At 49.8% G+C, this 27,633-nt stretch overlaps 1 long non-coding RNA gene across 1 annotated transcript in view; it reads right to left on the reverse strand.

The window, feature by feature from the left end:
- Positions 1-24,735, reverse strand: part of LOC144370071 (uncharacterized) — a 29,616-nt gene extending 4,881 nt beyond the window's left edge. The window contains exons 1-2 of the long non-coding RNA XR_013430007.1: positions 24,221-24,735; positions 157-313 (exon numbers count right to left, since the gene is read on the reverse strand). This is a non-coding gene — a long non-coding RNA (uncharacterized LOC144370071). The remainder of the gene's footprint in view (positions 1-156; positions 314-24,220) is intronic.
- Between the last annotated feature and the right edge of the window lie 2,898 nt (positions 24,736-27,633).

Genomic DNA, 27,633 nt, shown 5'->3' on the forward strand with positions numbered 1-27,633 from the left:
AAACAGGATTTTGCTAAGTTGCTGAGGCTGGCTTTGAACTCACGATCTTCCTGCCTCAGTCTTCCAAGCATCTGGGATTACAGGTATCTGCCACCATGCCCAGCTCACTACATCATGTCCCACTTGTGGGTCCTAATGACATTTTGAAAAACTCACTGTGACAGGTCGCCTACCATGTCCGCAAACCACGCGTGCAGCCACCTCGGGCCCGGGGGCTTCTGGGAGCGCTGTCCCTGTGTGCAGGAAATCCTCCAGAATTGTCCCCGTGTGCAGGAAAACCTCCAGGGATGCAGCCTGCATCCTCTGGCTGCATCTGGTGGAACAAGAGAAGGCATATGCAGAAGGTGAGTGGACATAGAGGGTGTGCCCAGGGAGCAGTGGCTCCGTGGGAAAGGCCATGTGTGTTCAGGCTGTGCCCTCCAAGGACAGGGACCCTTTGTGGTGTCCCTCCATTCAGAGAGTCCTATGACCTAAGACCCATGGGGTGCCTGAGTCTTTGCAGGAAGGGAACATTGCTGCCACTAGGGCATATTTACCCCTGCCCTCCCCAGCCTGGGGATGATATAGGAGCCTGGAGGCAGATGTCCCTCCATCCGGGAGAGCCCTGAGTCCCTTCTGTGCCTGGGTGGCCTCTGCTTCAGCCCAGGCACCAGCTCAGGGCAGAGACGAAGGCAGCTTTGGTCAAACTTCATCACAGACAAAACCAAACTGACAGAACAGGATGAGGAAGGACACAGGTGCACTCTCGTCCCACGTAAAAGGGTCATTTACCACCTGCAAGAGGAGGCCACACTGCTCCTGGCCCTCTGCCTTTCTGAATCTTTTTTTTTTAAGCTTGGAGAACTTTTCAATGATCCATTGAGAAAGTTTTTTTGAGAAATTGAAGAGCAGTGGGTACAGGCACCCTTTGATGCTGACTTGATGGTTTACAGGTCACACACACACACACACACACACACACACACACACACACACACACGTCCTAAATAGAAATAACAAACAACTTGGGGACATATTTCAAAAACGGTTCTTCCAGGTTCAGCATTGCTCACCAGGCAAAAGATGAATCATTAGGATCAGAGAACATCACTTTTAATTTTCAGTTATGTTTTATGGACTCTGTGAAAGTCAGAGTGTTCTAGCAAGTTCACATGGAAATGTGTTCATGGGGCATCCAGGAAACAGTCCCAGGAAACATCACAGTACGCCTTCCTTCCTTCCTTCCTTCCTTCCTTCTTCCTGTCTTCCTTCCAGGAAGAAGCAATTGATCCAACTAAAGAGAATGGGGAAGGGCTTCCTGAGGAGGGGATTCGCATTGGGATCTGCAAGATCGCCTTCATGAGGAAGGGAGTTGCGGGGTGTGTAGGGGGGCCTTTCAGGCCTAGAATAAACAGGAGAAAGCAAGAAGACCCCAAGGACAAAAGTACCACCACGGATGAAAGATCTTAATTGGCTTATTTTCAATTCTAGAATCAAGCCATGCTTCGTTCTGCAAAATACAGTCCTGATGATGCGTTGTGTCGAAGAGTTTGGTTTTATAGATAGAAAAGAGGAGAAAGAAACAAAAATTAAAAAAAGAAAAAGGAAACTCAGGAGATGGAATCTTCATTTCAAAATTACTTGCCTGGCAAGGCAGGGACGGGGGAGAACAATAGGAACATAACTGGTTTGTCCACATCAGGTTGTTTCAGGCGGATTTTCGTGTGAGGATTAAGGCAGAGAGAACTTCGGTATCATGCCAACTGGAACGGCTGGGCTGGGGAATTTGGCTGTTACCTCTCTGATCCTGAGTTCTTGGAAAGCCAGAGAACAGCGTAGTTTCCGCCTGGTGACAGGGAACGTTAGCAGGAGGGACTCCATTTTGACTTTTTGACTGGTCTGAGGGGGCGCAGGGCAGGAGCCTCATCCAAGACAACGGCCTCCTGTTACTCGGTTGTCACCGAAGTTCCAGGCTCCTGTGGAATATGGAGGAGGTTCCAGGCCGTGTCCTGGGTGGGCAGGAGAAGCTGCATCCCAGGTGATGCTCTGCCTGCAGGTGCTGAAGCCCACCTTCACGGAGGCGGTCGCCCTGGGCCCCTGGGTAACGCAGGCTGCAAAGCCAGGCCAACCCCAGCGTGGCGCGTTTCACATTGGCCGGGAACTACGTCCCTGCCTCCTCACTGTCACACGGCATCTCTGGTCTCTGTATTCAGAAGTAAAAATAATGGAAGAGAGGTGACGGGTGTCCCTCCACCGACTCCTGGGAATGAGGCTCTGCTCCTCCTCCGTGGAGCAGCAGAAGCGGAAAGCAGCTGAGCCCTGGTCCTGGCATCCTAGCAGCTCACGAGCGAAAGGTACCTCAAGCTTGTAAAATGCCCACTTCAAAAGGTGAATTCTGTTCCTTGGTTGGAATAAGAATGCAGGCCCTAATGTCTCCTTCAAGACCAATGCAAGAGCCAAAGTGGAACCTGATACCTCTCACTCCCCCGTAGGAGTGTTTCCCCAGGGACAGCCCCGTGAACCCCCAAATCCTCATAACCCCTTCTCTGGAACTGCTGATGGGGGTCAGGATTGCCATCCCAGAATATTCCACTTTGTTAAAATGGTCAAGAAGGTGTCAGATCTAACTGCTTCCTGGGGTTTTCATTTCTTTTTCTGTGATATCTCTGCATAAGTGAAATTAAACTATTAACATCAAATGTGATTTAGTTTTTCAATAAATATTTGTTGATAAATATTAACTTCAAATAAAATCCTCTCTGGTTTATCTCTTGCCATTTAATTGACAGGGTCCCAGACGCGGAACCTAAGAGGGTGGAGGAAATGCTTTCCTCCCCCACACCCGTCCCCTGCTCCCCCAGTGTTGCATCTGGAGTGAACCTGTGACCTACTTTAGCCAGCCGAGTGTGGCCGGTGACGCCGTGCCTGGACTGTGCTGGATGCTCACAGAGGGGGTGACTGCTCTTGTGCCCTTGAGGCTCTGGAGCCACCCTGGAAGCAGGCCAAATCTAGCCCACTGCCTGTTGTTGTGAATAAAGTGTCATCGAGGCCGGCCGTGACCGTCTTCTTGCACTGTCTGTGCTATGTCACAACGAGAGAGACAGAAACGTGGGTGACAAGACCACATGGCCTACAAAGCTCAAATAGCTGGCTCTTGACGACTCCTGACGTGAAAAGTCGGTCTACGGCTAGAGACTCCCCAGAGAGGCCTTAGGACTGCAGAGGGAAAGGGGCACAGCATGTCCCTGGTGATCAGCCTGTTGCCACTGAACCACCAACAGGAGGGATCCCAAGGGGGACCAGCAGCGTTCTCTGACTAGTCCCACAAAACCCACGGGACTCAGAACAATGAAACGGTGTCGGTACGTCACTCCGTCTTGGGCAATTTATTGCACAGCCGCGGATAACGGGGTGTCTTTGGGGGAGGAGGACTGGAAATGGAGCCCACATGCTAGGCAAGCCCTCAACCACGGAGTTGCACCCCCAGCCTGCAGTGGATAACTGGAAGATACCCCCAAACACACACACACACACACACACCCATCCCTGAAGTCAGGCGCCGGGCCACGGTGGCCCTGAAGCTGTCCACCGTGATGGCGTAACGGATCGCAGTTTTTCTGGAGAAATATCATCACTCATCCTGAAACCCGCGACGGAACCACAAGCCTTCTGTTTCCTTCGCCTCGTACGTCACCCCTGCTCTCGGCAGCAGTTTGACCACACGTGGAGCTTGTGGGTTTGGGGCCTTTTTAAAGTGAATCTTATCAATACGAACACCCTGGAGACTGGGACGCTCCCCGGGTGGGCCCTCTCGCTCCTCTTCACACAGAAGGTCCCCTCGGGAGTCCTGGCAGATCCGCGATGTCACCCTGGGTTTCTAGGGTATCTTAAGGAAAGGTGCCCGTCATCTCAAAATGACCATTTTTCTGAAGACATGGTGCACTAGGGATCCATCCCCTGGTCTTAGTGGTATTTTCACTGAAAAATCCATCCCATTATGTCCTTTCTTCAGGGACAGCACAAATCAAAACAAGCGCCCTTGGTCACAGTTCCCCAGTCACATCTGGAGAGCAGGCTCCGTGGAGGGCCTCCTCCCCCTGCAGTGGGAGGTCCTGTGGCCGTTTGGGCTCCCTGTCCCCATCAAAGGCTCTCTCTCCCCGTCTCAGGTGGCATGCCCCAAAGACGCCCACGCCCTGGGACCTGGGACCTGCAATGTGTTCTATTGGGTGGCAGAAGAGACTCAGTAGGTGTAACCGGGGCAGGGACTTGGAAATAGGGGGATTGTCCTGGGTCATCCGGGCAAGTCCAGTCAATTATGTGGACCCACAAAAGCACAGAAGGGTCCCTGGCTGGAGGCCTGGAGAGGGCAGGAGGGGAGGTCAGTCTGTTCCTGCTGCTAGAGCAGAACAATGGGAAGGCGTTTCTCACAGTCCTGGAAGCTGAGAAACCTAAGAACCAGGTGTCAGCATGCTCCACATCAGGTGAGAATCTGCCTCCTGATTCACAGATGGCGCCTTCTCACGGAGTCTTCTCATGACGGAAGAGACCAGGCCGCTCTGGGGCTTCCTCTGCGTGGACACTGATCCCACCTGTGGGCCTCCACCCTCCACTTGAGGAGCTCCCAAGCCTCCACCTGCTCACACTCTCATGCTGGGGGTTAGATTTCAACACCTGAATTTGGGGGTGGGGGAGATACATTCAGGCCACAGCAGGTGGCTTCAGAGAACAAGGATGCCAGTGACGTCATGGGTGTGAGGATTCAGGATGGCACTGAGGAGGGAGCCAAGGTAGCCCCTGCTGGCAGCCAGAGCTGGGGCCAGGGGACCTCACGTGCACTTTCCAGCCACGCTGATCAGACATGCAAAGACCAATCAGCTCTTCTTCCGGGGAATCAGTCTCCCCATCCCTTTGTGGGGACACCCTCTCCTTCCAAGTAAAGCCAGGACTTCATGGTGATCGGGAAGCCCCCTTGTTCCTGGTTTGCACACAGCTATCTCTAAGATTGAGTGAGTTTGTTGAGCAAAGATACAAAGGCAGTCCCGACCTCTCCTTTCCCAGGACACCACATTTGGAGTGCCGGCCCACACTGACCTGCTCACCAAGCTGTTCACCATTCTGGAAGTTTCCACTCTATGCTGCGTATGAAGGCTTCAGCATTTGGTCCATGGAGTGGTGGCTGCGCTGTGGTCTAAGGAAAGGGCCCTTGTTCATGGACTGGGTGCTGATTCCTACGGCTCACAGGTGCTGTGCCCAGATCACGGAAGGGCATTCAGCATAACCCAAGCCTGGTCTGCTGGTGTCTGAGCACCCAGGACTGTGACCAACAGGAGCTGCCTTCTCCCTGTCCTCCTAGCGCCCAGCCTTCTCCATTTCCTGCCCACTGCCTCCCACACAGCTCGGCCACCACGTGCTGCCCCGTGAGCCCTGCAGCAGGTGCCTGTGCCCTCCACAGCGTGTCTCCCTCTCTGCTCTCCTCCCCTCTGGTGCCCCCAGGCCTGGGCAGAGCACAGGACCACACGGTGTGAGGAAAGCCAGGACCCAGCCAGGCACACCTGTGGATCATCTTTCCCCATCACGTCCCGTTGGCCAGGTTCTCCCGAAACACAGAACCGAGAGGACGCACAGGAGAAAGGAGTGAGGGCTGACCACCCGACGGCTCCGTTAAGGAGAAGTCCCAAGGTCCGCTGCCTCGGAGCCACAGGAGACCCAGAGAAGCCCGTGGTGGTGTCTGGCTCACGTCAAAGGCCTGGAACCAGGGTGCTGGTGAGGTGGACCCCCGTCCAAGGGTGGCAAGAGGAAATGCAGCTTCTCCGCTCAGAAAAGGAGGCGGGAAAGAAGGGAGCAGAACCCTCGGCCTTTCCTCCCCTTTCTCCATGGAGGCCTCAATGGATGAAGTGAGGTCCCCGCGCAGGAGGCCCATCTGCCCTCTTAGTCTGTGAGTCAAATGCTGACCTCACCCAGAAACACCCCCAGACAGGCCCAGAGTGTTCCAGCTGGGCGCCCCTCGCCCACACGGAGCGACACGGGGGTTTAACCATGGGTGAGGTCCCTTCCTGGTAGGAAGCCGTCCGGGTAGCGCTCCTGCCCTGTTTACACTGACCTAACAGCTGCTCTCAGGCCGATCCTGAGCTGCAGATCCCTAGTTCACTATTCCCACTCCTTATAGGGGCCCAGCCAAAGGCCCCCAAGAACTAAGGCAGAGGAAAACACGGGGGTGATCAGGAGACGTGAAGGGTTCCTGGCATATCATTTGCTGGAGGACACACAGCTGATGAACACAGGCTTTGGTGCATTGCGGGGCAGGGCAGGTGTGTGTGTGTGTGTGTGTGTGTGTGTGTGTGTGTGTGTGTGTGTTTATTTGGTGCCGGGGATTGGACCCAGGGTTGCTTCAACACTCAGCCATATCCCCAGCCCTTTATCTACTTATTTATGTTTAATTCTGAGACAGGGTGTTGCTAAGTTGCTGAGGCTGGCTTTGAACTTGTAATCCTCCTGCCTCAGCCACCCGAGCCCCTGGATTTGTGCCTGCCAGCTAGACTGGTTTTTCAACCATTATTTTATTTACTAGCACATGCTCCTGGAAAAAAAATCAATCCATGCCATTAAATTCCTACAGAAAGACGAATCCATGACTGAATATCAGAGTCTCTCAAAATACAGTCAGTCCTCGCCTCAAACTGGGTCTCGGGTTTGTCCCCATGCCATCTGTCTCCGAGGTGTCCCCAGTGTCTACGTCACTGCTCTGCCGCAGTGTTCTCAGGTCGTCCTACCCCAGGAGGGCTTGGGACCAGGGGCAGGTGGCTACAGCACTGAGGCTCTCACCTCAGGGTGCATGCTGTGGCCCCCTGCCATCCCCTCTGGGTGCGCTTGGCGTCCTGCAGAACCATCCTGCCTCACAGCGGTTGCCCAGGAGGGTGGCCTGGTCGACCTTGCTGGCCTTGGGTCCCTTCCGTCCCCCTCAACCCCAGGCTCCATGGTGGTCTGCTGGGATCCTCCTGGCACAGACATCTCGGTGCTGTTAAAGGTTTGAGAAATGCCGCGGGGGTCGGCAAACTACAGCACGTGGGCCAAACCGCGTCAATGCCTGCTGCTTGTGAACGGAGCTTTCCTGGAACACGGGAAACCTTTCCCTTCCATATCACCCTGGGCACAGAGGTGGGGCGAGTTGGGATGGGAGGCGATCTGATCCTTCACAGATGAAGTGTCCGGTGGCCCTGGTCTAGCCCGTGGTTCTTCCCCTTGTCCCTGGCAGGGCCTGTGTCCCTGATGAGCCTGGGTACAGCCTGGTCCGGAAAGCCGCCTGGCATGGGTGCCGCAGTGCAAGGCACCGTTTGAGGCCTGTCTCTCTCCTGGAAGTTAGGGAGGGGCCCGAGGTCCTTTGACCACGTGCTGGAAGAGACGAAAAGAAGATTTAAGGTCAAAAGTCCCTGGTCTTGGGGCTGAGGTTGTGGCTCAGTGGTAGAGCGCTTCCCTGGCATGTGTGAGGCCTGGGTTCCATTCTCAGCACCGCATATAAATTAACAAATAAACGAATGTCCATCAACAACTAAAAACAACAACAACAAAATGGCCTGGTCTCAGTGGAAAGGCCCTCTGAGTTACCTGGCAAGGTCTCTTTTTTGGTGACAGGTAAAGCAAAGACCTAAGAGGATATGTGGGCAGTGGGTCCCGCAGGGAGGGGGATGCAGAAGGAGGCGTGGGCACCGGGGGACTCTGGGTGCCGCCTCTCATTAGTCTTCCCAGGTCCTGGGTGTGATGGGACCACCCCGCCACTTCCAGGTGTCGAGATGGGCAGGCCGCAGCAGAGAGGTGGGCAGACTGGGTGGAGCTCCCTTGGTTTGGGGCACAGTATTGAACTCACTGTGCAGTTTTCAAACCTGTGGGAGGGAAACATGCCGTTTTGATGTTGATCGCAGAAGGCATGGAGTTAAAAGCCCGGGAAGAGAAACAGGGCTCACTTCCTGGTGCTCAGCCCCCCTGGGAGCTTGCGAGAAATGGGGACTGTCAGTCTGTCCGGGACCACTGAGTCAAAATCTTCAGGAGACAGTCGTGCAGCTACGACACGGCTGTCACAATCCTCTTGGGAATACTCGGCAGATTGTGTCGGTCTCTGAAGGCAGGGCAATGCCTGGAGTCGTGTCTTAGGGAAGACCCCACTCCACAGTCGCTGATGGACCCCTCCCCATGCACTGTTACAGGAGCCCTTCTCCTGCTGTGTTAGACAACACCCAGCACACAGAGGAACCAAGAGAAAAAAAGAGATGTGTGAACACGGAATGACAGGGCATGGGGCTGTGGCTCGCGGGACAGTGGTCTCCTGGTGTTCCAGAAGCCTGGGTTCCGTCCCAGCACCCACAACAACAACAACAATCTCAGACGTTCAGATGTGCATGCTGTGGGATCCTCATTTTTCGGAGAAGTACCCAATGTCCAAGCATAAAAAAGCACTACTGAAAATGGGCCTGGTGGTGCCTGGGATCCACATCCATCTATTTCCAAAAGACCAGGGTCACAGCCAAGGGTGAGGCCTGCAGGGTGCTCTTAGTGTGAGCACACAGACTCCTAGACTCCAGGAATCCTAACAGACGATCTCAGCTTAGCGATGCCTGCATATGCAACTTGTGAGATCTCACAGGCAAAACTGCTTGAGATAAGCAGAGGTTTATTTTAAAATATGTCTAAAAGTCATTTTTCTCTGGTGCTAGGGATCTGTGGCCCAAGGCCTCGTGCATATTAGGCAAGTGTTGTGCTCCTGCTCTGGGTCCCCAACCCTGTCTAAAAGTGATTTTTAAGGAAAACATTCAGTGACTTAACTCTGTCGCCAAATTCATAAAAAGGATGTTTCAAAAAACAGAAATATCATTCTTTTTATTTGTTCTAATTAGGTACACATGACAGTAGAATGTATTTTGACACATCATAAATAAATGAAGTGTAACTTCTCATTCTTCTGGTTGTACGAGATGTGGAGTTGCACAGGTTGTGTGGTCATATACGCACACAGGTTAATAATGTCTGATTCATTCTGCTATCGTTCCTACCCCCAGCCCCTTCCATCCTTTCACTCCCCTCTACCAAAACCCCTCTGTTCTCCCCTCCTTATGGTGAGTCAGCATTCGCCGCAGATCAGAGAAAACATTTGGCCTTTGATTCTTTGGGACTGGCTTATTTCACTTAGCATGATATTCTCCAGCTCCATCCATTTACTGGCAAATGCCATAATTTCATTCTTCATTAAGGCTGAGTAATATTCCATAATACCCCCCCACACACACACACACAGAAACCTCAGTTTCTTTATCTGTTCGTCTGTAGAAGGGCACCTAGGTTGCTCTGTAGTTCAGCTTCTGTGAATTGGGCTGCTCTGAACATTGATGTGATCACATAACTATATTATGCTGATTTTAAGTCCTTTGGTATAAACCTAGGAGAGGGACCACTGGGTCATATGGTGGTTCCATTCCAGTAAACAGAAGGGTCATCTAAGGGTCTGTTTAGCAGCTTCCCTGCTAGGACACCGTGATGTCATTGTGCCCATGGTGGAGCCCCAGGCCCACTAGGAGCCCCTCCCCTGTCCTGTGCTCCCGGCCTAGGAATCGACCCCAGGCGTCCCATTTCTCAAATGAGAAGGAGCAGGCCATCCTGAGCCTCGCTCCTCATGCCTCCACCCCTTGCTGAGTCTGTCCTCTCTAGTCCCTCCTTGGTCACAGGGGACCCTACCTGAGCTTCTGTTGACCCCCGTCACCCAGCCCTTTATGCTGTACCCAAAGGCATGTCACTGCTGCCCATGACCCGGGTACAGGGCACGAGTCCTCCCTCCCCCTCGTCTGGCCAATCCGTCCCTGCGGGCCTGTGTCTCAGTGCCCATCACCACCTCCAGGGAGGGCTGCACCCCACGAGCAGTACCACCCCTCTTTTCCCCCAAGGCCCTGCTATGAAACAGCATGGCACTCCCCCCACCGACTAGATCATCTCTAGATGATTGATGGCACCTAACATGATGCAGATACTCTAGAGTCGACCACTGCAGGTTGAAGGAACACTGACAAGGGAACGCCCGTCCATGGTCAGCACACACAACTCTTCCTCTGAACACTTTCAACCTGTGCTGCATCGGATCCCAGGACACAGAGCCCACAGATGCGGAAGGCTCACTGCTTGCCAATGCCTGCCACTCTCCACACTTCCCTCTCGAGTGTCTGTGTCCAGCTGCATCCCACAGGATGCCCGGGGAGCAGTGGCCATCAGCTGGGGACAAGTCAGGGTGGACCCGAGCAGAGGCAAGAGAGAGGAGTGGACACAGCCCTCGTCCTCAACTGCACAAAGACCTGCCGCCAGGTTGTCTGCTCACACCCAGGCCATCCGGCTCACAGGTAGCCCAAGGGCAGCTCAAGGACAGGCTCCGTTGGAGCCACAGGGATTGGCAGCATGCAAAGCATATAGAAGCCAGACAGAGGGCATCGGGCAGAAGCGCTAGGAGCCCGGGTCCTCTGAGACCCTCAGCACAGTGAGAGCATCAAGTGGGGTCTCAGTTATTTCAGACGCAATAATGGGGAATCAGATAAAGCCCCCTGGGCTTGTGTGCTTTGTCACTCCCTGTACGTGGTGCCCTCCCTCCTCCTGGCCCACCCAGATCCCAGCATGGGATCCAGAGAGCACGGCTTCAGAGCCCCCCTCTCGCTGCCCGCTCCTGTGTGCCCTGAGTGAACTTGGCTTCATATCTTCAAACAGCTCTTCACGTCCACAGAGGGGACCAAAGCTCCCCTGGCCACCCATGAGAACCCTCGGATGCCACGGACCTAGGACTGTCACCGGGTGGGGTGACGATCTGAAGGTGTGTGTAGGAGGGTAGAGGTGGTCCCGCCCCTCCCCCACTCCCCTTCTTTCTGTGTTGGGGACAGAGTCTGAGTGGGAGGGACCAGCCTCTTCCCAGGACCTGTCTCCCCTGCTGCCGGTGCTGCCGAGTCCCCTCTCCAGGGCAGGGGTCCCACACTGTCCTGGGCACTGGGCGACCTGGGTCACTCCGGTCACTTTAGGTCCATGTATTTCTTTCCTGCTCTCCGGGTTCCCCAGTTCTCTGCCTGCAGCTGGATCAGGGGTCTCAGGCTGCGGGGGAGCCCTCTGTGCGTCGGCTGAACAAGCGTGAGACCCGCTCTCACACTCTGAGGTCCTCCCCACCACGCTCAGGCAGAACATGGGAGGAAGGTCGACCTGTGACAATGACTAGGATCCCTTCCCCATCTGCCTAGGACCCCAGGATGGATGAGAGACGCAGAGCTGACAGGGCCATGCCACCTGGCTGCGGCATCAACACTGGACAGTCCCCTCAGGCTCCAGCTGCCACGGGGAAGTAGGTCTAAGAAGACTCTTTCACCAACCTTGGTTTTCAGGAGTGTGAAGATGCCCGTTTTGTGCACTAGGAAAAGACAACTGTGTTTTGAAGAAATCGATCAGATACTAAAGAATTCAGGGGGGAGGAAATTTCCTCAAATACAGCATGATGGCTTTTTAAAAAGCGAACCTTACTTACCAGTCTGCACCGTGAAATCACTTCAGTAAACAAGAAGGTACAGCAATGTCCCCTTACCCACCAGGCATATGTGCCACGGCCCTCAGTGGATACCTGAAACCTTGGACAGCGTTGAGCCCTATAATTTAATGCCTTTTTCTCTTAACAAAGCAGTCACACACTCTGGCCTTGCCTTTGCACTTTGAGATGTGACAGCAAAATCAGCATGAATATCTTTTCCCTTCCTCAACATTTCACTCATTCCTTCTTAGCACAGATGTTAGAAAATGTAACATATGATTTTTTTTTCTTTATTAAGTCAAGAACTTTCCACCTTTTCACTTATAAGGGGTATTTTATGGCTTCTTTTTGGCATACATATCTGAATTATCAGCCTCATTATTTTTGTGCTTGAGGGCCATTATGAAATAAAATAGGGTGACTAGAATAAAAGCATTACAACCACAATAGTCCATATGATAAACTGCTGAGTGACTAATGGGTGGGTAAGGTATACAGTGTGGATACACTGACCAAAGGGCTGGTTCATGTTTCAGGTGGCAGGGAGCAGAATGGTATGAGATTTCATCAGAACACTCAGAAGAGTGTGCCCTTTAAAACTTACAAATTGGAGTTGGGTACACTGACTTGTGCTTCAGGAGACCAAGGTGGGAGGATCTCTTGGGCCTGGGATTTCAAGTCCAGCCTGGTCAGCATAGTAAGACCCCATCTCCAAAAAAAAAAAAAAAAAAAAAAAACACAAGTTGAGAATTGTTTATTTCTGAAATTTTCTTTTTAATATTTTCAGATCACAGACAGCCTTGGTTAACTAAAACTGCAGAAAGTAAAAGCTCAAATAAGGAGATACTCTCTGTGCGATTAACTCTTCTTAAACAGTCATTTGATATCGAGGCCAAGGAGGATTCAGATCCAAGACAACTCCAAGACTTGGCCTGGATCTGAGCAGGACTCTCAAGGCCCACGGTTCTGGAAGGCTGTTTGGTATTTATGGGGCCAGGAGATGAACAGCAGCCACAGTCCTGCTCAGTCCATGTGAGATGGCCCACAGGCCGGCTTCCTGTGCGGGTTCATAACAGGTGAGTGAAAGCTGGGAAAGCGTTGGTGGGGAAGACCCGGTCGGCGGCGGCTGTGAACTTTCTACTGACAGGTAGATGCTTCGTTAATGCTATTTGTCACAAAACCACAGAATAAAAGACACCAACTGCTCTTACTGAGCGCTCACTCTGTGGGGCCCTGTGTTGCAGGCTTTATGTATAACATGACAGTTTAACCCTCGTAAAACCCTATGTGGATGCACAGAGACCCCGTTACACAGGTGAGACACGGGGCTCTGAGCGATGGCACGTGTGTGTCAAGGTGACTCATCTGGAGCATTAGGAAGAGCAACCCGTGGCCCCAGACGCCACCACGCTCACCCTGACTGGGGGGGCCAGAGGCCTCTCACCTCAGGCCAATGTTCTTCTCACCTCAGGCCAACATTTCTCGTGCCCCATTTCTCTATATGGAAGAGACACAGAGAGAGAGAGAGAGAGAGAAGGGAGAGAAGGAGGGGGAGAGAAAGAGAACTCATCATGGTGACGCACACCTGTGACCCCAGAGACTGAGGAGGGTGACGCAGGCTCGACAGCAGCCTGGTCAACACAGCAAGACCCTGTCTCAGAATAAAAGGGCTGTGGATGTGGCTCAGTGCTAGGACACCCCTGGGCTCCAACCCCAGTACAGAAAAAGAAAAGGAGGGGGAGGGGGAGGGGAGGGGAGGGGGAGGGGAGGGGAGGGAGAGGGGGAGGGGAGGGGGAGGAGAGGGGAGGGGGAGGGGAAGGAGAGGGGGAGGGGAGGGAGAGGGGGAGGGGAAGGAGAGGGGGAGGGGAAGGAGAGGGGGAGGGGAAGGAGAGGGGGAGGGGGAGGGGGAGGAGAGGGGGAGGGGAGGGGAGGGGGAGGGGGAGGAGAGGGGGAGGGGAGGGGAGGGGGAGCAATTCCTTCTCCTTGGAGATTCCTAGAGTTGAGCTCTGGGCCGGGGCGCTCACCGGCATGACCTAAGCACGTCTCTGCTCTCTACAGCTCCCTGGTCCCACAGAAACAGCGTGGGATGTGATTTCTTCCCCTTTCCTCCCTTGCCTGCAGGGCCCTGTGTCTCTCCTGGCCACTTCCTGGATGCACTCACTGTCCCCAGCAGCCATTGCTTTGCACCTGGGCATGTGGTGGGAGGCAGGGCTGTCCCTTCAGATATGAGCATCTCCAAGTCCTTCCATTGGTCACAGACCCAGCAGGGCAACGTTCACCTAAAAAGCCATCTCAGGTGAGTTGGATTAAAAAAAAAATGGGTGCCCCGCAGTGGACAAAACCTGACTCCCGCAGGCCCTGTTCCTGCACCCCCATCCTCCTTCCTGGTCCCAGACCTGTCACAGGTCTGAATGGTGCAGGGCTTGTGCTCTGAGATGCCTGTGTTAGAAGAGACTGTGCCTGAGGTCCCCATCCCCCTAATGCCCGATGACCACAGAAGGGAAAGCAGGACATAGAGTGGCAGTGTGCAGAAAGGAAGGCAAAACCCACACTCGATAACCACAGGCCGTGTTCTAGGAGCAGGCGATATATTTAGCCCAGCAGGATGTTTGTGGGTAAACCAGCATTTTGCTGTAAATAAATTTCTGCAAACTAGAGTTTAACAGGGGATTGCAGAAGCTCATTTTGCCTGAGTACTGGTGAGAGAGCTGTTTTCCTAACACCAGCTCAGCGCAACTCTGGCTTCAGAGAGGCCCTTGATAGAGGGCTTGGGAGGCCCTTCTGGTAACTGGTATTGTCAGGGGCTGGAGTAGGCACTACTAGGAGCTCGGGGAATCTTCTCCCAGGAAGACCAGCAGAGAAAACCCGTTCCTTCATGTTAGAAAGGTGTGGGATGTGCCCCTATGCCCCTGCGCCTACCTGGCATCCAGGCTAAAGTCCTTCTGAGACAGGTCACCACAACAAACTGTTCCCTTAAGAAGCATTTACAGCCAGACACAGTTAGCACACGCCTGCAATCCCAGCGGCTGGGGAGGCTGAGGCAGGAGGATCCCATGTTCAAAGGCAGCCTCAAGATAACTTAGTGAGACCCTGTTTCAAAATTAAAAATAAATAAATAAAAGGGGTTGGGGATATGCCTCTGAGGCCAAGCACCCCTGAGTTCAAATCCTGGAAGAAGAAGGAGAAAGAAGAAAGAAGAAGAAGAAGAAAGAAGAAGAAGAAAGAAGAAGAAGGAAGAAAAAGAAGGAAGAAGAAAGAAGAAGGAAGAAGAAAGAAGAAGGAAGAAGAAGAAAGAAGGAAGAAGAAGAAAGAAGAAGGAAGAAGAAGAAAGAAGGAAGAAGAAGAAAGAAGAAGGAAGAAGAAGAAAGAAGAAGGAAGAAGGAGGAAGAAGAAGGAAGAAGAAGAAAGAAGAAGGAAGAAGGAAGAAGAAAGAAGAAGGAAGAAGAAGAAAGAAGGAAGAAGAAGAAAGAAGAAGGAAGAAGAAGAAAGAGGAAGGAAGAAGGAGGAAGAAGAAGGAAGAAGAAGAAAGAAGAAGGAAGAAGAAGGAAGAAGAAGAAGGAAGAAGAAGGAAGAAGAAGGAGGAAGAAGGAAGAAGGAAGAAGAAGAAGAAGAAGAGTGCAGAGGCTCTCTAAATCAAGAGTTCAGGTCCACAGTGGACACACACCCTGGGACAGACCAGACTGACTAACTCCCCCTGTGCTTTAAGTCCAGCGACGCACACAACACACACACATCCTATCGAGGTGGCTTCTGTACATTTCCACGGTTGTCTCTCCCCCAGTTTTGCTGAATTTTGTTTTGATTCATTTCATCAGTCTACAGATGGGTGTGGACGGGGCTGGAGAACCCATGTGACTAGAGACCCCCACCCTGCAGGAAGACGGGGTGCCTCTGGAGGGAGCTGCGATCGGGAGGCCCATGGTCAAGTGCAACCGAGGAAGCTGTTCCTGCCACTAAAGGGGCCCAGGTCCCCTCCTCTGGAATCTGGGCTGACTTACGTGACCCATTTCACCAATGGAGACGTGGAGCACGAGACTGGCAGAAGATCTCAGGCAAGACCACAGAAAGCTTGGAGGCCTCTGCTTTGGGGGACTCCTGTTATCTTAGTGCATTTTCTGCTGCTATCTGTTGTTAGGAGACCAGTTCATAAAGAGCAGAAGTTCATTGGGTTTACGCTTCTGGAGGCTGGGAAGCCCAAGAGTCTGAGCCAGCGTTGGGTCAGGGCCTCCTTGCTCTATCACGTCCTGGCAGGGAGCACCACATGACGAGGAGCCAGGGTCAGCTCCGGTCTCTCTAGAGCTACCACTCAGGCATCATGGGACCCATCCTCACGACCTCATCCGACCCTAATTACCTCCCAAAGACCACACCTCCAAATACCATCAACAGAGGAATCTGAGGATTACGTTTCCAACCCGTGAACTTCTGGGGGACACATTCCAACCCAGACAGGCTGAGAAGAGGCCCAGGGTAGGTGTTCCAACCAAAGTGCCTCCTGAGCTCCCAGCCACCATCTCGGATGATCAGCCCAGTCAAACCCCAAACTGACCATTGCCCCAACTGGACCCCTCACTGAATCTACAGAGGAGACCCCGAGAAAAGAGCCCCCAGCTAAGCTCTTCCTGCATTCCTGACCCGTGGAGCTGGGAGCAAAGCTAAATGGCGGTTTGAAGCCCTGAATCTGGAGTGGTTTTATGCTACAATGGCTGGCCCCTCACTGAGACGCTGGGAGGGGAAAATTCAAAGGAAGGGTTCTTGAAGGAATCAGAACCTCGGGTGTCTGTGGGTTGAACAAAAGTAAGGGAGGAGGTGAGATGAGAGGGGTGACCCAGGAAGCGGAAGCCCCAGTGAGGGCCCAGAGGTGAGAGAGACTCTGTCTCCCTGGGAAGAGGTCAGGAGGAGAGACAGGAGAGAGGCGAAGACATCAGCCAAGGCGGGCTCCTACCAGAGGACACGACAGGCCGGCTCAACCCCTGCACTAGCTGCAGCGTGTGGTGGAAGAAGTTGCCCACACTGTCACCCACACCCTCTCCGAGGGCTGCAGGACGCTCCCAGAGCCTCTGATATATGATGAGGACTGGCACAGTTGGGGACAGGGTCACACGCCTTTGTTTCAAGGCATTTCTTAACGACACACAATCAGGGTGGGGGTGGCCTTCAGTTCCCCAATAGGAAGGACAGGGCAGCTGGGGCAGCCAGGTCCCATGTGGCTGGGGAAATGTGACCCCTCAAGTGCAGGCATGGAACCTAGAGGAGGTTCAGAGACTCAGAGGAAGAAGAATCAGAGTCCAAGTCCCCCGACAATCGGCCAGATCTGGACTCTGGAACGGAAGAAGCCCTCTGCCTGGGAGCGGAGCAGTCGAGCACCAGTCTGGGCTAACGGGTGGTGCTTTTGGGGGGTTTAAACTCCATAAAAGCATACTCTGCCGTTTGAGGGTGACAGTGACACTTCTCAAACTGTAATGAGCACCCACATCACGGGCGGGATGTAAGAGGTAGCTCATGCATCAGGAGCCCTGGGGAAGGCCCAGGATTCTGAGTCTCTAACAAGCTCCCTAGTGTTGCTCATGGTGCTGGTCCACGGATCACACACTGAGTGGCAAGAGCGAACAGAAGCCAGCCCAAGAAGGTGGGCCGCAGTTTGCCTGAATTCTGACCAAGGTTTAGAAAACAGACAAAATACTTGGGTCCATAACTAAAAAAATAAATTTTTTTTAAAAAAAATGAATGGCATTCATTATTCCAGGAAACAGCAATAAAAGTGGGAACAAATCAAGTGGTTTATTGCTGAGATTGCACGATAGCTGTGTATTCGTTTTCCATTATTGCATAACAGATAATAAATTTCTAGGACTGCCTAACAAACTTTACAGCTTAAAACAACGCCCATTTATTATCTCCCAGTTCTGAACGGCAGAAGCCCAAGCCGGCCCAACTAGGTTCTCTGCTCAAAGTTGCAGAAGGTCAGAGTCCAGCTCTGTTGTCTAGAAGCTCAGGGGGAAAAACAAATGCAGCTATATTCAGATCCTTGCCACTTCTGGAGTCCCCATGTCCTGCTGGCTGTGGGCCTGGGTGTTCTCCCTCAGCTCTCTCACCCACGTCCTTGTCCCACAGCCTCCTCATCTCAAAGCCAGCCACAGAGATCCACTGTCACTCTCTCTAATTTCCCTTCCTGCTATCAGCCAAAGAAAACTTGGCTTTCAAAGGACTGATGATGAGTTGGTCTCATCCAGATAATCTCCCCATTTTTAAGTCAACTGGTGAATGACCTTAATCATCTGCAAAGTTCCCTCCTTCAAAGGGATCATCCTGGGAGTCACAGGAGGAGGCCCTCAGTTCCGGCAGGGGAAGCTGCACCGTGTGGGGATGGGTGGGTGGGGGCACCTTAGGATGTCACCTGCTTGGAGCTGGAAATGGGTGCCTTGGGTGACTGCCCAACGTGAATGCAAGCACCATCCAACAACTAAAGTGGGTGATCTTTAATTGCATAATCGGAAAGAATCCAAGATCAATTTCCCACTCAGCAGGATTTATGAAGAGGGGTCAAGAAAACATAAGGGTCTCTCTCTCTCTCTCTCTCTCTCTCTCTCTCTCTCTCTCTCTCTCTCTCTCTTAGTTGTTGATTGACTTTTATTTATTTACTTATACGTGCTAGACAAGTGCTCTACCACTGAGCCCCAGCCCCAGCCCCAGCCCGGGTCTCTCAAATAAGCAAACCAAACTGAAAACCCAAGTTTAATCTGCATTGCCTCTAGAATACACTAGTCATAAAGAAGAAGAAGAACATCTAGATACATTATTTTCTGTTCTCTTAAAAACACTCATCTTGGGCTGGGGATGTGGCTCAAGTGGTAGCACGCTCGCCTGGCATGCGCGGGGCGCTGGGTTCGATCCTCAGCACCACATAAAATAAAATAAAGATGTTGTGTCCAAAGAAAACTGAAAAATAAATATTAAAAATTCTCTCTCTCTTCTCTCTCTCTTTAAAAAAATACTCATCTTCACAGAGACATCAAAAAATCATAATCTTTCACTTCTGCCACAAACTAAGATGATGCTTCGTAGAAAAATGATTTATCAAGATTTAGCCTCATTTTCATCCTCTAGCACCAATTTCCTGGAGGACAAAGTTCACCAAAAAAAGCTAGCGGTGACTTAATGCCAACACTTCCACATACACTCAATGAAAATGTCAGACATGAATTGATTTGTACCATTTTGAGCAAATCCAACGTGTGACAGTCCAATTCGAAAGAAGATAAGTCTTTACGGAAAGAATAAACCTTTTTTGTTAAACTCTTAGGAATTGTCTTCCGCTTGAAATGGTGAGTCATACATTATTTCCAATAGGTCACAAGAACATCTTCCTTCTGTTTTTGCGGTGTGAAATTGTACATTCTGAGATTCCTTTCTGCAGAAGGAGTGTCAATAGCTCATTTCTTTTTATTGCTGCCTGGTATTCTTCTGTAGTGGACATACTAGAGAGTAATTATCCCTAATGTCTCTCCACTCACCTGTGGAGAGACATTAGGGATTTTCCTATTTGGAGGTGTTGTGCAAAAACATTCACTATAGCTAGGTGGTGCATGCCTATAATCCCAGCAGCTCAAGAGGATTGAGTTCAAAGCCAGTTTCAGCAACTTAGTGAGGCACTAAGCAACTCAGTAAGACCCGATGTCTAAATAAAATACAAAAAAGAGACGACGTATGTGGCTCAGTGGTTAAGTGCCCCTGAGTTTAATCCCTGGAACCAAACAAACCATTCCCTATATATAGGTCTTTGTGTGGACACACACACAAATACCTAGAAGTGTAGAAACTGGATCATCTAACAAGTTTATGCTCAACTTTAAGAATCTGTTCAATAATTTTCTGAAGTTTTTGTATCCCTTACAATCCCACCAAGACTGATTCGGTATTGTTGGTTCATGATTTTCATCCAGTGACTGTGTAAGGATGTTTCATTGCAATTTGATTTGCTTTACCCAGGAAAAATAATGATGTTGAAAATCTTTTCATGTGTTTTTTTTATTTAACTTTGGCCATTCACATCTTCTTTGATGAAATGTCTTTTTAAATAATTTGCCTTTTTAATGTTAATTGCTATTTATATATTATGGCTATGAATCCTATGTCAGATCCAATATTGCTAACATGTTGTCTTATTCTCTGACTTGCCCTTTGTTTACCTCATGGTAACTTTTGAGGAGCAAACGTTTTAAATCTTTGATAAAATGCAATTTATCAATTTTTTATGGTTTGTGCTTTCTGTATCCTGTGTGTAAAAAAAAAAAAAAAAAAAAAAGTTTGCCTACTCAAGGTCACAAAGATTTTTTCCCCATATTTCTAGGAGGTTTTTTGTTGTTGTTGTTGTAATTTTTGTTTTGTCTTGTTGTGCTGGGGATTGAACCCAGGGCCTTGTGCATGTGAAGCACACTGGGCTACTATGCCCAGCTCCTAGGAGTTTTATAATACAATCGTTATAAGTAAGTTTGTACATGAACAAAATAAGGGCTGGTGCTTATTTTCTCCACATATAGTTATTCAGTTGTTGCAAAGACTTTCCTTATTGAATTGAATGTACATCTCAATCCATGGGCATTGATTCGCCTGTCTCTGATGTGCTCAGGGAATTGTGCGTCTGTCCTTTGAGCAGTATTACGCCACCTGAGCACTGCAGCTTTGTAGGAAGCTTGCAATGAAGTAGTGCCAGCCCTCCAACTTTGTATAAAGTGCTTTGACTAATCTAGGTCCTTTGCATTTCCAAGTAACTTTTAGAATCAGCTTCTCAATTTCTACACAAAACCTTGCTGGTATTCTCCTTGGGACTACATTGAATCTATAGATCAGTTTGAAGAGAAAGGATTTCTTCTGTCTTAATGTTATTTAGCTTCCAATCCAAATAAGATCTGGATGCTGTCCCTTCATGGATTCAGGCCTTTTAAAGTGTCTCTTTAGCAATACTCTGTAATTTTCTTTGAAGAGGACTAGAGGACTTACATATTTCTTACATATATGTTAAAATATTTTATTAAGGTTGCTATAAGTGGAGTTTTAAATTTTTTCATTTTCCAATTCTTCCCTCCTAGTACGTACCTATGCAATTGTCTTTGTTTTTGGTTTTGGTACTAGAGATTGAACCCAGGGTTGCTTAACCACTGAGTCATATCCCCAGCCCTTTATTATTTTATTATTTTTTTATTTTTTGAGACAGGGTCTTGCTGAGTTGCTCAGGGCCTTACTAAGTTGCTGAGGCTGGCTCTGAACCCATGATCCTCCTGCCTCAACCTCCTGAGTCACTGGGATTACAGGCATGCACCACCATGTCTAGCACAACTGTTTTCTTGTTTTTTTTTTTAATATCCTGCAACTTATAACAGCAAAATGCATTTTGATTCATTGTACACAACTGCAGCACAGCTTTTCATTTCTCTGGTTGCCCATAATGTGGCATCACACCCTATGTTCAGTCTTACGTGTATTATCTAGGGTTATAATGTCCATCTCATCCCACCATCTTTCCTGGCCCCAGGCACCCTCCCCAACCTCCCTTCCCTCTGCCCAAAGTTCCTCCACTTTTTCCCCTGCCTCCCTCCTCCCGTTTCGGATCAGCATCCATTTATCAGAGAGAATGGACGGAGGTAGAGAATATCATGCTAAGTGAAGTAAGTCCATGCCAAAATCCAAAAGCCAAATGTTGTCTCTTACACTACGGGTTTTGTAGGCGTCTTGAGATTTTATATGGAACCAATCGTGTCATGTTCTAATAGAATTTTACTTTTTTCCCCACCAATATTTATCCCTTTTACGTCTTTTTCTTGTTTTATTGCCCCAGTGAGGTTCTCAGAATGGTGTTGACTAAAAGTGATGAGAGAGAGAGAGTGTGTGTGTGGGGGAGAATCCTTATCTTTTATCTTTTTCTTGATCGTAGAAAGTACTTGATGTTTCGAGAGTAAGTACCAGGTTGGCTCTAGGTTTTTCACAGATGCCATTTATCATGTGGAAGAAATCTCGTTCTTTGTTTAGTTTATTGGAGAAAGAAACAATTCCTCAGTCATAGTGAGATTTAACCCTTCTCTCTCAACCACATATCGATTAATTAGAAGAAGTGTCAGAGACACAGGAGCTGAGCAGCAGCACCGCACATCTGAATCTAACTGCTCTTCCTTTCCAAGTCCACGTAGAAAATTCACAAAGACAAATTATGGGCTGGGTCTTAGTATGACTCCTCAAACTTTTTAAAAATATCTGAAATCACACAAAATCGGTTCTCTGACCACAACAGAATTAAATTAGAAATCAATCACGTATCCAGGAACTCCCCCCACCCCCATGTAGGACAGTAAAGCAGCCTGCTGCCAAATAACCCAGGTTTCAAAACATCAATCGCAAAGAATTTAGAGACTATTTCAAATTGACTAAGAACAGAAACAAAACACAGAGAAATGCATGGGAATCACGTAGAGCAGTACGAGGAGGGAAATTCACGCTTTCAGAGACTTACAGTAGAAAAGAGGAAATGTCTAGATCAAGAACCTAAGACTCCACCTCAAGAGGCCAAACACAAACGAAAACCAAAATGGAAAAATACAGACCAACAAAACAGAAAACAAACATTAGAAAAAAAAGACAAGTGTTTTAAAAACAAGATAATAGATAAATTCAAAACTAACTAACCAAGAGAAATGGAAACAAAAGACAAATCACAAGTATCTGCAATGAAAGACTGGTTATTGCTTCAGAGATCGCAGATCTTAAAAGAATCACAAGGTGATTTTGTAACTGGATGCCAATCATTTTGGCAAATGGATGAAATCAAGAAATCCCCTGACAAGTATATTGGCCAAAGTTTACACGAGATGAAGAGGAAAATCTGAAGAGCCCTGTATTCATGAAAGAAATCGGGCTTGTTGTCATAAACCTCCCCCCCCCCCAAGGGAACTCTGGGCCCAGATGGTTTCGCAAGATTTTCATCAAATGTTAAAAGAAATGATAAAACTGATGGTATGCAAACTGTTCCGGGAAACAGAGGGGGGAACACCTCCCAGTGTTTTATGGGACAGGCCTAACCTCACTCCAAGACATTACAGAACATTACCAGAGAAAAAGAGAGATCTTGGTCAAAGCATTAAGATGAACAAGTTCACGGTCTCATGAGGGTCTCGATGTCTATGCCAGCTCCATCGTCACAGAAACGGCTCGCGGATGTCAGTGACTGAATCTCGTTAAACTGCATTCCATGGTGTACTTTAGGAGCTTGTCATATTTGGTAATGCATTGCTCTTATTTTTTTTTTAAGAAAAAAAAATATGGGCGAGGGAACACAGAAAACCAAATTATTGGCTGAACAGAAATTCAAACGTAGTGACTAGAACATTTGAGAAGCTGCATGTGGTGGGAAGGGGTTCGGAGCAGAATGATAGAGAAAAGCAGCAAGGAGGAAAACGGTCCCACGCTCCTTTTAACTGTGTGCTCTGCAGAACTTTATAAATGTGTGCATGGGAATTCTTTGAAGTAGGCCCTGCAGTTTCTATTTTGGCAGAGGCTCTTAATGTGGTTTCCACCGCAGAGCGAAGGGACCTTCCTTCTCAGAATATCTGCGACAGTGATGTGAGAACCTCTTCATCTAATGATTAAGAATGGGCGTTGGGGGCTGGGGGTGTGGCTTAGTGGCAGAGCACTTGCCTAGCATGTGTGAGACCCTGGGTTCCATCTCCAACAACTTGACAAAAAAAGACAAAGAAAAAAAATCAGCATATTATTGCAAGAATCAAAATCAGTTCCAGGACTTGGATCATATGAACATACCAAGCTCTCCATCATACCCAAGAACCAACACCGACTTACACACACACACACACACACACACACACACACACACACACATACACACACACACGCACACACACAGTTAGTAGGAGATGAAAATCAGGATGCACGATCTGATGAAGGACTTTCTGGCTGTCAATTTGACAGCCTTGGAGCTTAATAAGAACAATAAAAAGAGTGTTCATGTCTGAAATAGAAATAAGCATGGAAAATTTCTGTGCACGGCTACCCAGTCCTATCCCAGTGTGGGCAACTGACCGGGCCACTGACCACGCCACCTGCAAACAGCCCATTTCTGCTCTGTGACAAGAAAATTGAGAGAAGTGTTTTATAGCAATTGGATATTTTGCAACATCAAAGAGGGTGACCACATCTTAGTAATCCTTGTCTGTTGTGTTTAACAAAAGCACTGGTCCAAGACAGATTGGGGGGAAAAATCACAATCTTCCCAAAGATTGATTGTGACACACAGTTCTAGAATAGCAACTCCAAAGGTTGCTGATTCCATGAGTGGCCATTTTTCATTATTGTTCTTTTGGGGGGGCTACTGGGGACTGAATTCGGGAGCACTCGACCACTAAGGCACCTCCCCAGCCCTATTTTGTATTTTATTTAGAGACAGGGTTACTCAGCACCTCACCTTTTGCAGAGGCTCATCTCCTGTCTCTGCCTCCTGAGCTGCTGGATATTTGCTATTTTTTGATACAGGATCCATCCGTGTGGCCAAGGCTGGCCATGCACTCCTGAGCTCACGTGGTCCTCCTGCCTCAGCCCCCCAAGTGGCTGAGACCACAGGTGCCCCCCACCACACCCAGCCGTGGTCACAGGTGATATTTAACAGTATCAGCTTCTCAGTTGAAGTGAAAATAGGTTTGCTCTCACCTTCCAGTGGGTGTTGGCTCATTGTGCCAGGAGATGACAAAATCAGGGGTGTATCAGGACCATCAGCTCCACAGGTGAGATCATTTGTGGACCCAGGAAGAGGCAGGAAGAGGATCAAGGAGGAAGGAAGCTCCGACCACACAAAGGCTGGGTTTTAATTTTCCTGCTGAGTAGAGAACTCCTCACAGCAACCAATGCGGCCTGCCGTGGGGCTCACCGGCACCGCTGCTTTGGCGGGCAGCCATGCTGAGTGCAAAGATTCATCTCAGCTCAGATCTTACAAGAGCGCTTGAAATTTTCTTTGTTTTTGTGAGTCAGCTCCAAGCTTAACATGTGGTTATTTACAGATGCGAACTGGAAATGATGTGCTCTTTCTCTTTTGCAATCTCTACAGCAAGCTGGCGGGCGCCCCAGTGCCCTGGGATCACCAACTTGCTGGAGACGGGTTCATCTTTCTATTTCCACAAACACAGCCTGCCAACTGCCTACCTGGCTCTGAAATGCACCAAACCCTACTCTCCCTCGCTGCTGCACATTCAAAACCCCTGTGCACTTCAAGGACATGTTTGATGTCACGATAAGCTCAGCCTGTGGCCAGTCAAGTCTGGCTTGGAAGTCATGAGTGTTTTCTGGGGAAGGAGCTGTGCATCTTGTCTGTGGTTTGGCAAGAGAAATCTATGAGTTGGGTGGATTTGGGAAAGGAGGTAACAGAACTCTAGCTATGACAGGGTCACGCTGCAAGGGTGTAGCTCGGCCGGGCTAAGAGAAGCCACACAGTAGGGCAGAAAATCAACAGGCAGCACAGGTGTGGGCAGCTGCCAGGGCCAGGCCGGAAGCCTCTGGATGACCATGGCAGTGCTGGGGGCTGTGAACACCCCTGGCTCGGGACTGTTTTCAGTGGAAGTCCCCTGAGCATCTGGGGACCTACGAACCTTATCCGGCCATGCTGTTCAGCAGAACTGCCAGGTACTGGCCCAACCATGCCAGCAATGGCTAGTTCATGCCCTGGCCTAGTGGCAGCTGCCACCTGCCTTGTCCAGCTGCTTGGCTCAGAGGGAAGAGTCTCGGCCAAGGAGGAGCCACCAAAGTACTTTCTTGGTATATTTCAAATAGGGACTGAGAAAATAAGGGCCAGCCCCTCACCCACTTGTGTAAGAAGCAGAGACACGAGAGACAGTCCTAGTGTAGGTGCAGAGCTGGTCTCAATGGGCCCAGAGTTCAGCTTCCCCTGTAGGAAGCTTGGTTCACTGCCTGAAAACATTTTGAACCTGACACAGATGAGTACTCTGTAAACAGTTTTGGAATAATTGTGTTCATGTTTAATTATTTGGTTTGTTGGATGAATACTGAAAATCTTACAATTTGAGGAGTTCGGAGAGCAGCCCAGCGTTAGAGCCCTTGACTAGCAGCCGAAGACCCTGATTTTGATCCTGAGCATCCAAAGAGAATTGTAACTTAGAACAATATGAAGGACGACAATGCTAAAAACTCTTGTTTATCTAAGAGTGCTAATTTGGTAAATCATGGGTCTAAGTACTCTGTGGGTTGTCTTCACACGTTTTTGGTTTGTACAAAAGAGATTCAGCCATGAAGCAAACTGCGAAGGCCGAGAAATGCATTGACATTTGTTCACAGTGGAGCTTGTACACCGCGCAAGATAAACAAGAAGGCTTTACTAAATGATGATTACCAAAACCCAAATTGAAACGAGAGCATCTGTCTCAGTGATCAGATGGGTAGACTTCCACTCCCGGCCAAGGTTCTGGGGAGGGAGGTGCCCTCGGCAGGACTGCAAGTTGGCGTGAATTCTGGAGAGGAATTTGATGGTATCTGAGAGAGTTAGGGCTGTGTATCCCCAACCCAGCACCAGTCCACAGCAGAAAGAGTGCAGCAGCCACACCTCAGAACAACATCTATGTCCAACGAACGAAGAGCATGTAACACAGATGGTCCCAGGGGAAGGTGTGTGGCCACTGAGGAGAAATGTTCCTGACATGTCCTGAGACCCAGGCCCAAGGGTAGACCTCTCTGCAGAATGTGATGACATCATATCACAGACACCATGTGAGGAAAAAAGTGTGTGTGTCACAAGCATGTGTGTGTGTATGCACACATGTGTGCATGTGTGTGTGTGTGTAAATATGCAAGGACTTGTCAGAGTATGTGTGCTCACATGCATCTGCTTTTATAAACATGGGAAGAAGTCAGGAATAGTCATGGTCATGGTGATAACCAGCAGAACTGAGCTGCACCTGAGCAGTTCAATGTGGACATTCATGTATGTAGGTAAGTGTTTTGTGGAGCTGGGATTGAACCAGGCCTCAAGCATCGTAGGCAAGCTTTCTGCCACTGAGCTAACAGCCCCAGCCCTTTTACTTTGAGACCAGGCTGGCCTTGAACTTGGGATTCTCCCTGCCTCAGCCTCTGGAGTAGCTGGGATTCAGACACAGGTCCAGCTGGGTGGTACTAAGCACTTTACGTATATCAAGGTTTTTAATCCCTGTAACAATCCCGTCCAGTGGCTTCCCATTGTTTATCCATTTCGTAGATCATAAAACTGAGGCATGGAGAGAGCAAGTGAAGCAGCTAAGATGAATTCTGCAGCCAAACAGCTGTGCCCCAAACCCACCGCCAGACCATTCCGCTCTGTGATGGTGCCCAAACTACAAAACGTGGCGAGACAGGCCACGAGGCAGTCTAAGTGAGGGGACACTGTGGTGGTGGTGGTGGTGTGGGGGGGGGAGGTTACTCTCTCTTGTGTGAGTGTGTCTTTTACTTTAAGGTCATTACTTTACCTCAAGGATGAGGTGGTGCTGTGGGGTTTCTGCTCCCGGATGGGGTGGTGCGAGTGGGCTGGGTGGGAGGCGCAGCCTGTGTGACAACACGGGGTTACACAACCTGGTGTGTTCCTTTCACAGGATTACAGCGCGCACCTGAGATGGTGACGAAACCCCGGGGGCCCAGAACTGTCAAACATAAAAAATAGAAGGCCTACACCCAGCCCACACCCTGAAGTTACAACCTGCAATTAATCAGGGGGAAAGAAAGAGAGACCTGTCTGCTTTCCTGACTTCAGTTCTCCACCGGGAACACGGAGCTCTGAGAATTCCATTCACCTGGGCCCTGGCCCCATCCCCCACCCAGCGTTTGGTCTTCTATTTTCTCTTCTGCTACCAAAATAAGAAAGCAAATCCATTCTGCATGGTTCCCACCATACACGACGAGTGCCAAAGTGCTACAACTTGTGCCAAGTTCAAGTACAGTGGGCGCAGACAGCTCCGACTCTCACGCCCCCCGCACGTCCGTGGTGTCCGAGGTTAGAACACAACATCCTCCTGTCCAGGCTTTTAGTCTCAAATTGTTCACTAGATAATTAGAGAAGTCTAAAATGTTTGTCTCAGATACAGAAAAAA

This window comes from Ictidomys tridecemlineatus, chromosome 13 (assembly GCF_052094955.1).
Source record: "Ictidomys tridecemlineatus isolate mIctTri1 chromosome 13, mIctTri1.hap1, whole genome shotgun sequence".
Lineage (NCBI taxonomy): Eukaryota > Metazoa > Chordata > Mammalia > Rodentia > Sciuridae > Ictidomys > Ictidomys tridecemlineatus.